This window comes from Argopecten irradians, chromosome 6 (assembly GCF_041381155.1).
Source record: "Argopecten irradians isolate NY chromosome 6, Ai_NY, whole genome shotgun sequence".
NCBI classification, from domain to species: domain Eukaryota; kingdom Metazoa; phylum Mollusca; class Bivalvia; order Pectinida; family Pectinidae; genus Argopecten; species Argopecten irradians.
In genome coordinates, this window is record NC_091139.1 from 1414074 (window position 1) to 1425906 (window position 11833).

Genomic DNA, 11833 nt, shown 5'->3' on the forward strand with positions numbered 1-11833 from the left:
GACAACACACAGAGGCAAATAAACACATTATTAAATATGATTGAAACATGCTGAATACGATTAAATCATAATAATAACGTTACGTCTTCTCATTTTTGTGAAATGACGGGAAAACAATGAAATTTTCAGCTTTTTTCCCCTAAAAAATCGATAAATTTCATAATTTACATCACAAGTAAAACAATTGATGGACAAAACACCTTGTAACAGTCATTTCGAATTGCGCTTACCCTTTTGTAAACACATGTGTGCTATAAAAACATCGCATGAGTGAGGTGGGAAAAATAGAGGGACCCCCCTACACACACAAACAGAAAAGAAAACGCAGAAGAAAAAAAATGAAAAACAAAATCAATAAATTAAAACTCCAAATATTCTGTCAACACACATTGTAACGTTTATTCTGATTTGAACTGAATCTTGTCTAAACATATGTGCATTATAAAAGGATAGATTGATGGCTTTTAGCAGAAGAAGCGAGATGACCTCCAACCCCCTCCCCAATAATTTAAAAAATTCCCGGATCCAGTTAACATCCAAAGGCTAGTTCACATGTTTTATCCATAATTCAGGCAGTTCCCAATAACCGTAATAATTTATTTCTTTTTAGTGAAAACAACTGGGTTCGAATTATTCTCCTTCAATTTTGGATATACCTCCCCATGAAAAAGGTGTACTATTGTGATTCCTGCTCGCATAAGTTAAAAACTACGAATACATATAATATCTGCTGAGGAGGAGCAGTCACAGACTGGGCCGCCACAACGGGATCCTAGGAAAACAGTCAATTAGAATGAGAGGACAGGGACCGTAGGTAAAAGTCATTGAAAGTAGTCTGACCATGCCAAAATGCAGCAGACATTACATTATGGAGAGCCAAAGAAGCCGCAAGGGCTCTAACCTCATGGGCAATCTCCTTGCATTTCGCCCCAGATTGATAATTAGACTGCTCATAAGCAATCCTGATCATCTAACATATCCATCTGGAGATGTACTGGGAGGAGAAATCCTGCTAACCCTGTTAATGGACAAGAATAATACATCGCCCCCTTGTTTTATCAAGGGAAAACCTAAGCGTCCGACTGGGACAAAGCAGCCGATCATTCTCCTTCGACTCAATAGAGATTGTGAATCTTTACCAAAAAGGCAGGATCAGTGAGTAGGGTAACAGAGCTGGCCCAACGAAGCACGAAAAGTGAATAGATGGATATCACTCCTTCTACGGCCTGAGGCAAAAGCAAGCAGGAAGTCAAAAGTAAAAACCTTAATGGAGACCGACACCAAAGGCTCTTAAGGAGCCCATTTCAGTAACACAAGTGCTAGATTCCACTGTGAAGCTAACCGCCGTACCCTAGGCCTGTCCGGACTGAACCACCTAATCAAGGAAGACAAAGAGTTGGAAGACCCTAACTCTGGTCTACCATGAGAATACAGTACACTGGAAATAGCCATGCGATAGCCTGCAATAGTACTAGAGGCAAGTTTGCGTTCCCTAAACAAATAGAGAAGGGAATCCGCAATCAGCTGGGCAGAGGCTTTATCTTCCTGTAGATACACAAATCACAGACGATCTTCCATGAATGTTAGACGCCAGGTGAGGAAGACTTATTGATCGGGCGATGCGAGCTGACAAGTCTTAAGAAAAGCCTGATTGAGCGAGGCCTCCTGAGATAGCTTCCACGCTCTTGAATGGATCTTCCGGGACCGAGGCTGGCGCAGGAGATTGGTTCTGAGTGGGAAAACCAGAGGAATATCCACCAAGAGAAGCGGCAAGAGCTACGGAAACCAGGATTGTCTCGGTCACAGGGGCGCTATCAGAAGGAGGGGAAAATGATGCTCCCAAAACTTCTATTAGAACCCTGCCCACCAGGTTGAATGGAGGGAATGCATAAGCATGTATCCCCTCCCAATCTAGAGATAGAGTGTCCACAGCCCAAGTCATTTGGTCTGGCACCGGAGAGACAAAAGTGGACAATTAGTGGCGAAGTGGCGAAAAGGTCTATATGAGGTATTTTCCACATCTAGCAAATGCCCTCGAAGATCGGGAGATTTAGCTGCCTTTCTGTCACAACCGGCTTGCGGCGCCTGGAAAGAGTATCCGCCAGAACATTCAACCTGTCTGGAAGATGCTTGACTAAGAGAGTCAACCGCATTTCCTGACAGAAGAGAAGAACACGAATAGCGAGTGCACATATGACGTGGGACTTTGCCCCCCACCCTTTCCTTCCAGATACGCGACAACTGTAGAGTTGTCTGTAGTCACACAAACCACCTTGGAATGTAGAAAAGCCTGCAGCGCCAACCGAACAGCCTTATCTCCAGCACGTTGATGTGCTCGGAGACCTGATCCCCAGATCACTCCCCGACTGGCAATGGCCGTCAAGGTAAGCCCCCAACCTGTCATTTGTCATCGCTCCAACGATTCCTAGACTTGGTGGAGTATGAGGGAATCGTCGAAATAGATGTGTACATTTATTTTCCTGGAGTGATGAAAACCTACGCCAACCTGCAGCAGTTTGATGAAAACCAAAGTAACAGTCGTGATACCGAAAGGATTTAGTTTTGTGGTAATGAGCTGTGCTATACCATCGTGTCTTCAGGACAAAAAAAAATCCAAGGATAATAATTCGAACACAGTGGTACGTTTCGTTCTGGCACGAGCCGAAAATTTATGAAAAAATCTATGTTTCCAGTTGTTCACTAAAAGAGTGGATTATTACGGTTCTAACCACGTTCTAGTTGTAATTGAGGCCGGGATGGCTGATTGTTATGATGTCTCGACATATAACCACAATCCCTCCACCTCTGGGTAGGTTGTTCGAATCTACAGGGGCAGTTGCCAGGTATTGACTGCTGGCGGTGTTTTTTCTCCGGGAACTCCGCCTTTCCTCCACCAATAAACCTGGCACATTCTTACATGACTATGGCTGTTAAAAATGTAATTGTAGTTTGGAACTGTCTGAATCATAGATCAGGAAATATGTAATTTATGTAATAATAATAATGAGATTTTTTTCTCTATGAGTAGTGTTGGGAGGGGGATGTCCACGATTCTTCTGCTAAAAACATAAAATCCTTTTAAAATACACATATGTTTACACAAGCGTAAGTGCAATTCAAAATAAATGGTACAAGTTGTTTTGTCCATCAATTGTTTTACTTGTGATGTAATTTATGACATTTATCGATATTTTAGGGGAAAAAAGCTGAAAATTTCATTGTTTTCCCGTCTTTCACAATAATGAGAAGACGTGACGTCATTATTATGATTTAATCGTATTCAGCATGTTCCAATCATATTTAAAAAATGTATTTATTTGCCTCTGTGTGTTGTCTGGTTCGCTATCTATGCGCGTATATACGAATGTGTCATTTTGGCCATTTTTTGATAATTTTTTTAGGGGGGGGGTCCCTCTCTTTTTCCGACCTCATTGATGCGATCTATCTTTTTATAGTACATATATGTTTACCCAAGGGTTGGTTCAGTTCGAAATGACTTACAAGGTGATTTAACCATCAATCTTTCACTTGTGATAAAAATTATGACATTTATCGATTTTTTTAGGGAAAAAAAGCTGAAAAATTCATTGTTTTCCCGTCAATTCACAAAAATGAGAAGACGTAACATTATTATTATGATTTAATCGTATTCAGCACGCTTCAATCATATCAAAAAATGTGTTTATTTGCCTCTGAATGTTGTCTGGTTTTCTATCTATGCGCATATATGCGAATGTGTCATTTTGGCTATTTATTTAAAAAAATTTAGGTGGGGGGGGTTCCCTCTCTTTTTCCGACCTCATTGATGCGATCCATTTTTTTATAGTACACAGATGTTTACATCAGAGTTGGTTCAATTCGAAATGACTGTTACAAGGTGATTTGTCCATCAATTTTTTTTTACTTTTGATAAAAACTATGACATTTATCGATTTTTTAGGGAAAAAAAATCTGAAAATTTCATTGTTTTTCCGTCATTTCACAAAAATGTGAAGACGTTTCGTCATTATTATGATTTAATCGTATTCAGCATGTTTCAATCATATCAAAAAATGTGTTTATTTGCCTCTGAATGTTGTCTGGTTCTCTATCTATGCACATATATGCAAATGTGTCATTTTGGCCATTTTTGATACCTGAAATCCAAGATGGCCGCCATATGACCCCCATGGGACATTAGTTGTCAATGGCAACAAGCATAAAATGAAACTAGACATCATACCGCTCCTAAAAAACATGTTTCGAAAAACTGCCAGAGGGGTACATGGGAACCTATTTCTCCTCCCCCACTATCATATCCAACGAACGGTTCAATAATCCATATGGTTTCAAAGAAAGGCGTAGAAATAAACCTAAAATATTGAAAATCATGACAGGCAACATTCTTAACCACGTTGAAGGGAAGGAACTCCAATGGCCTTAGAAAAACAGGTAGATCTTAACAAACGAAAAGCAAAACTAATCTTTATTAAGGAAACCTGTCTCATCTACATCCTCAATACTCCAGGGGTTGCTACCACTGACGTAATATTTCATAGTAAAACTGAAAACCTGACCAGTCATAGGTCTGAGACTTAGAAAGAGCGACGTCCAACTTTTGAAGCCACACAGTCAACCACAGTGTAATCTTATTTGATTCATTTGATATACATCAAAGGATCAAATGATTTACTATGAGATAGTCCAGGGGTTGATATAACGAAAGTCATAGTGATACATAGCGACAATGATAGTAACCCATGGAGTATCGAGGAATTCCCATCTACGACTGCCATTGAATGACCATCCTCGATACTCCAGGGGTAGTTATCACTGACGTAATATCCACATTGCGTCAGTGATAGTAACCCATGGATTATCGAGGATGTTTATGTTTAATGGCAGGCAACCGTGCGTACGATGTCTATTTGGGAGACTGTTGTGTCTCTTTGTAGTAGCGACTCCACTGCAGTAGGGTGCGAAAACATCCGATCGCGAGCAGCACACCCCGCCCGGTCACATTATACTGGCAAACTAGTCGTGTCACTCCGCATCATGATGAACACTAACTATGGAAGTTGTAGCGCCACTTTTGTAGACAAAGACGAAAAAATTAAATAGCTAGAGCTAAACTTTAAACCGACATCGAATCAAACTACACATGCAGAACTGGTTTGAAGGAAGGATAACAATAATTGACATCTTGTGTTGTTTTTACTAGCAAAAAAGGGTTCAAAAGAGTTGCCTATAAAATGGATTAAAGGACAATTAAACACACATCACTGAATACCACATGTCGTGGCCTACAGAAAGACACAAATGTCATCGTGTCCTAAAATCTCTAGAGAGAGATGCCTATAAAGGTCGATTTTATACGTGTTTGATGGATAATTGTATCATTGACAGTTTTAGCTTACAAGAGAACAAAGAGGCTAAAGATGTTTCACCGCCGACAGAGCATAAAAGATGCCCATCATTTGAACAATAACTTTTGTATAATCGTGTGTATATGTGTCTAATTAACACAAAAATGAATGATTCATTTTGCCTTTCTTAATTCCATATAGGGCATAGTGCCACATATTTTTTTCGAGACGCAATTTTATTTTTTTCTATATTTTTATATCAAATTAAAATATAAAGCTCAAACTTAATAATGGGGGTAATTTGGTAAAGTAAGTGACTTTTGTAACTGAAGAAAAATTCAAATTCGCTGCTCCTGTTTTTTGATAGAGAAAAAATATCATTTGTCGGCGTTTGAGCATCTTCAAAGGGTACCCCAAAATTAAAGTCTGCTTTCCCAAATTCGCTGAAATTTATTGAATAGTAAATATACTCACGAATGATTGCTGGTAAGGTCGGCTTCATAGCCGTAAAGAATAACTAAAGCTGACTGGTAGTGGTCTGATACATCTGTATGGTAGATATCAAGTATCAGCCTGCCTAAGAATCATGCAAATATCAAAAAAATTGGTTTTTGAAAAGAAAGACATGGAGTGAACCCGAGTTGATCTCCCGACGTTGAGAGTTAGACAGACATCACTACACTGCGTGATGTAACATATAACAAAACATTGGAGAAGAGACGTAATACAAAGCAAAAGCAAGAACCGACTGGTTTGGCTAGGTACATTGTAAACCTAACTGGCGAATCTAAGGGGTCGTAATTTTAACTTCTTAGAATGGAAGACCTACCGCTAATTTTTCTTATCACTATCTTGTCCAGCACTATTCTGTCTACACAAGGTACAGATTGCTCCAAATCGAGTTAAATGTAAGTCAAATATCATTTCATCCGTCATATTTCATACAAATATTCGAGTGCTTCTTAGAGAAGTTCGTTGTTTCATCGTCTGACGAAAGCGGTATTTCTTAATCAATTCACTATTGTCCAAAATAACAACACACAAGGTATCAGGCTATGGAGATGAACGTCGTGTTGATAATTCCTGAACACGTCCTATCAAAATGGTGTATACCTAGACTACATACTTGCTTACCATATTTCCATTATTTCAAACAAAAACCAATTTTCTAAGGTCCTCTTGAAACTGCGTAATTTTGTTCCGGACTATCCATGCACTTGCCATGTGAGACAGACTCTTGTTTCTTCTGTTGGCTTAATACACTACAGTCCATAAAATGGTTGCTGCCTCTGCTTGAGATTTCATTGACTTGTAATGGCAAAAGCTTATGCTAGTGTGGACCTGTCATTTTTTGACGTGTACGTTACTCTACGAGTGTATTCACGGTATCGAGGTTGGTTGAAAAGCTACTACTTTAAAAATAATTGCGCTTTTTTTTCTGGAATGTACAGAATGCTTTAAAATTTGCAGATACGTTGAACTAAGCGGTAAAACAATCGATGTAGTAAAATGTTGATTACAGCATTTGTTTGACTAAAATGGACATGACCTTTGCTCTATGTGATACCCCGTCGTATAACTGGATCAGGTAATTCGACGTACATCCTGTATTGTCCACAGATTCTCCGTCTGTAGGTGATTTGTAAATATTTATCAGAACCATGAACCAACCATACACACAATATTATTGAACGACAGGGATGTCAACTGTGGTTTTCAGAGAATATGAAAAAGTAAATGTATTACTAACATTGCTTCATTATTACTAAACAAATATAACAAAATTATTTTTCATGCCTTCCAGCACGTTTTTATCGATCATCGATCGTATAACGACCAACTGTCATACACCCCTCGAGTTGATTTTAACCTTTTCCAGCGTAAAATTTCATAATATAAGTACTTAAGGGATATCACGTCCCACCTTCTGGTTGACATGACCTTGCTTATGTCTAAATTTCATAAAAGCTGTATAATCTTCCGCTTAACTACATGTCCAACAAAGCAAATATTACTTCCTGTTAATTTCATTTTTTTCACGTGAAATTCATTTGAAATCGCCTAAATTTCACGTACTTGTAACATTTCCTCTGTGAAATTACATGTACACATTTCAGTCGTTGGAGAATGTTTGTCCATTTCAAATTGATTCAAATTCGATTTCGATTCGAACATTTGATTGTTATATACATTTCTGTATACTAAGAGAACAGGCACAAGTTATATCTTAACTAAATGATGTCTTCTCCACCATTTCAAAAAATGAACGTTTCACGGGAATTTCGTGTGGAAAATCACAAACGTGAATTTCCTGTGAAGTTCAAATGAAGCCATATTGACTGTGTATGACATGAGGTAATTCGGTATTCACTTTGTGCACCATCCTTGTAACAAAACTATTGGCCTATCGACTACTGACTCGGCCAAGCGTTCGTTAATGCATATTTGTAGTGTTCTTTGTGCCGTGTAGATGTAATATCGGAACAAGTTATATAAATCTAATAGACTAGCAAATTGTTTCTAGGCTCCACACTGACTTAATTACGGACGTCGATATGATTTTTTATCCTGTTACCATGACTACGTGCAGATGTGAAGATAGGAAAATATCGATACAACATACAAGTGTTGATATTGGTTTTCATTTCCTGCTGTAATTTAATATTTGGAGTTTACCAGAATAGAGGTCATTTTTTCAACCTTGCAATACGAAACATGGCATACATTTTTAGTTTTATAAACGGCTTTCGCTTTAACAGATCACGATGTATCTCAGTCAGAAGGCAGAACCCAGCTCCTTATTCACAGCTGTTAGAAGGCTTGAAATGAGGCGGGGTCAAGGAAGACGTTAGTTAGGATAAAGTGAAAAATAAGATCCCAATTTTAATAGCCTTTTATGATCATGTAGTGGGAAGAATATGTATAATTCCAACGTGTTGTGCCATGAATTCTTGTCCATCCAATTGTGAAATGTCACTGAATTATGCCGCCAAGGGCACCGAACAACACACTCCATATGATCACATTATACAAACAACAAGTAAACCAGTCGTCCAACCTCCTTTATGCAGAGCGCTAAGCAAGAGCAGACACTACCACTTTTATACATGTTGTTGCTGCCTTCTATGACGCGGAGGTTGTAACAGGGAGTCAACATGCTCTTTCCACTTAATCAAAGAATCGATACTCAGATAACCCACTTACGCCGTTCTGGGTTTTTGTATATTGACCCAAAGGAACCAGGTCTAAACGATAAAGGTGTATGTTTCTTCACCCATTCGAAATATTGTAAATATCTTATGCCACATTTGGCAATGTCGGCTGGAGATAAGTCAAGATTTTATTGAGTCGAGATTTTTGTCGGTCTGGTGATTCTCCAGTATGGAGCCTGTCCTGAGGAGATATGTTCCGAGACTTCCTTTTATAGTCAACGTCCGACCCCATCAGAGGGACGCTCCAGGTTTCTATGGACACATAGACAGAGAATTTATCACGAACATTCTTACTATTTTTCCATCAGATGTCTGAGAATCACTCGTGCAGATAGACGCAACCATACAAGGAGGCGCTATGTCAGCACAAATGACGAGTTAAGATAGGACGCCAGAGGGCGATACATCACTGTTAATGGCGAAGGACACGACAGCTGTACAACTCCATGAAAAAACTAGCATCTAACAAGGGACGAGAATTTTAAGCTAAATCGTACTGGTTAATGCCTGCTAAACGCTTCCGGTATCCGATTTAGATTCGCATATTCCTGAGCAGGTCGAGTCAGTATTAATTGATAATCTCGGGAGACATTATTTGGTATTACAGAGAGAATATGACAACCAGCTGTTAAAGTGTTGTAGTTAACACATTGTACGGTTAAACTTTTTATACTGGCTGTCAATTTACAAAAATATAAGTTGCTGAAAATAATTTTAAAAGATTCCTGTCTAACAAGGTACAAAGGTTGCCAAAATGTAGTCGAGTACTACCACTAAAACATGAATGACATGCTAGACATCATTAAACACGTTGACCATAATACACACCACATAGAGGAAAAATATCATTGACCTATCTTGGTTATAGACATAATGATTCAAATAGTTAATTCATTGCTGGCTTGATTACTTTAGAGGGAGGATGCATATGTAAATAATTTAGTGTTCACAATTAAACCCATGCATAGAAAGAAAGCTACATGAAAATTAGCAGGATCTGTGTAGTACTTGCGGTGGACATAATGGTTGAATAGCTATTTGATTGCTGGCATGACTGATATTATATATAGAGGGAGGTTGCATATATGAATGATTTGACGTTCATGGTTAATGGTATGAATAGGAGGCTAATTAAGAAAATTAAAAGGATCTATGAAGAACTTGTGATTGAAGGAAAACTATTTTGATCTCCTATTTACCATCCATTTCCATAGGTCTTCGTCTAGACCAAACGGATACAAAGAACTATATTCCAACAGCAGATTAATGACTAGGCATTGACAAAACAATACTGTGAAATGCTATCAGTTGGGCCCAACTATCTCCTATAGATGTCTCTGTTTCACATGAAACGTTCTGGCACATCTACAGTCCACTCAGTTACACACGTGAAGTTTCATTGTAGTCCGACAAATAGTTTTTGAGAAATTGTACTGACAGAAACACAACGCAAAACCAAATACCAAATACCAAAACCACCGATACGTTTTTAGAGACTGAAATAAAACATATCTTGATAAACAAATTTTGGAGAAGAACATCATTGAATATATAATGTGTAAAAATGAAATGATGTTTGCGACGGATTTCATTTAAATCCAAACCAGTCTGAAAATGTCATTGTAAGTTACCACAAAAATTACAATAAAGATAATAAACGATACAAGAAAAGTGGTTATATTAAAAATGTCATTGGTCAGCTCTTACCGGAATAAGATACAATGAAAGAGCCACGTGGGCTGTTCTTGATGACAAAATTTCAGATGGTTTTACCGTAACGCAGTAAAGTTGCCTGTTTGTTTCTTTCAGATCTATACATGGAGTGTATTGTAAAGTTTAATAGTGTCGCCACCAAATCACTTCAATGTAAAAATCACTACTGATTTAGTTAGTCTTAGACAGAGTACATCTGTCGTCTGAATTCTGTACCAAACATTGATTTACAATATTGGGCGTGGATAAGTTTCATTTGGTTTTCGTTTGCTTCCTTAGCTCATTCAGTGATTAAAAGGCGGTCTTCCTCCAATCAAAGGTATAGCGTTTCTGTATGGTGTTGATTGCGCCATGCAGTTTGGTTCAGTATTACTGTTGTATGAAAGTTAGACTTTTAGATAATGTTTAAACTTTTTAGATATGTTTAGACTTTCAGATTATGTAAATTGAGTGTTCAAACCAATTTTCTTTTTCATATAAACTAAGCCTCTATCAAAGCTGTCGTTGTACCAAGTTGTCTTCATTTAAAAAGGGGGAATAACTCGTCAGCAATTCTGACATAACTTTTTTTAGGTATCACATTACCAAATCAACAGTTGCCTCCGATAACCGCACTATGGTTTATTGCCATAAGTGCTAATATGTTTTAGATTATATTAAGATTTTTAGATGTGTTTAGACTTTTAGATCACGTGTAGACTTTTAGATATGTAAAGACTTTTATATCATGTGTAGACTTTTAGATATGTAAAGACTTTAATATCATGTGTAGACTTTTATATATGTTTAGACTTTTAGATCATATTTAAACTTGTGATGTTGTCCCTGTGACGAAAATCTAACAGATTTTTTTAGATATGTTAAGACTTTTAGATCAAGTTTACACTTTTAGACATGTTTAGACCTTTAGATATGTTTAGACTTTTAGATCATGTTCTGACTTTTAGATATGGTTGCCCTGTGACGAAAATCTTAACAAATACTTACATACCAATGACAGACCAAAGGGAGAGTGGTGTAAATGGACGCATTAAGACGAAAAGGGGACGTTAGAGGGACAAAATACATTGGAGATAACGGATAACAATTACCAATCACTACGGTTTTGTTTCAGTAACTGAACGTCCTATTATTAGCTAGGGTCATTTCTCATTATTGAACGTGGAAGGTTAAAATGGTGGAGGAAAACCAGAGTGTCAGGAGAAAAATCACCGACTGGCGGTCAGCACCTGACAGCTACCCCACATGAAATTCGAACTTGCGGCCAAGAAGTAGAGTGCTTGTGGTAATATGTCGGGGCCGGAATCGCTACGGAATACACGTAAAAGATCTTGCCTTTCAACTCAATAGGAACAAATAATTTATAAAAAAAAATTTTGTATTATTTGTTTGGTGTGGTGACGAAAGAAAAAACACGCCTGTTACGCTGCGCTATTTATAAATTGTTATCAATTTTCAATCAGGCAATTATTTCTTTTATAGCACGCGTGTGGTTCTGTGAAATCACTAGTTATTTCATTTATTAGTTTTTGTGCATTTTTCAAAGAATAAAACGACAATAAC